Raw genomic sequence first — 825 nt, 5'->3', positions numbered from 1 at the left:
GAGCCAACTTCTAAAAGGTCCGATTTTGTGCTCCGCGGCTCTAGCACTTGCCAGAAGCGGCCGGCGGAGGCCCCTCCCCCGCCGGCTATCCTCCCGAATATCGCCTCGGATTCACTTCTCCACACGTCCTACCTTCCAGAAAGTGGTCACTTTTCTGTTCAGAGAGTTGTTGCTACTCTCTTCTTCGGTCTCCTGTTGAGTTCGTAGGTGTTCAGAATGGTTTGATCCCTATTCAGCTGAATTCCTGAGACCAGACGAAATCTAGGTCTCCTACTCCTCCGCCATCTTGCTCCGCCCCCTCTCAATGTTTCTTTACTGTGTTTATTAATTGGTTTATATAATTGGCAGGTCCCATGTTGGGGGCAGAGATATTTACAATTATTAGATCTTTTTGTTGGATAGACACTTTAAGTATGATATCGTGTCCCTCTACATCTCTTAGTAGAGTCTTTGGCTTAAAATCCAATTAGTCTGATATAAGAATTGCCACCCCAGGTTGTTTTGATGTCCATGAGCATGGTAAATCATTTTCCACCACCTCACTTTCAATCTGGAGGTGTCTTTAGGTCTAAAAAGGGTCTGTTGCAGACAGCATATGGATGTCTTCCTTTTTTATCCCATGTGCAACCCTGTGTCTTTTCATGGCAGCATTCTTCCCATTTACATCCAGGGTAACTATTGAAAGATATTAATTTAGTGCCATTGTATTGCCTGTAAAGTCCCTGTTTCTGTAGATTGTCTGTTTCTTTCTGTTCTATGTTACTCTTGGGGTCTCTCTTTGCTTGCACTATTCCCCTAAATCTTTCTTGCAGGGCCAGCTTGGTG

This window comes from Callorhinus ursinus, unplaced genomic scaffold (assembly GCF_003265705.2).
Source record: "Callorhinus ursinus isolate GAN/ISIS: 27379988/994484 unplaced genomic scaffold, GSC_fseal_2.0 scaffold168, whole genome shotgun sequence".
Lineage (NCBI taxonomy): Eukaryota > Metazoa > Chordata > Mammalia > Carnivora > Otariidae > Callorhinus > Callorhinus ursinus.
The sequence above is the reverse complement of the archived record's forward strand: the minus strand, read 5'-3'. Positions refer to the sequence as shown.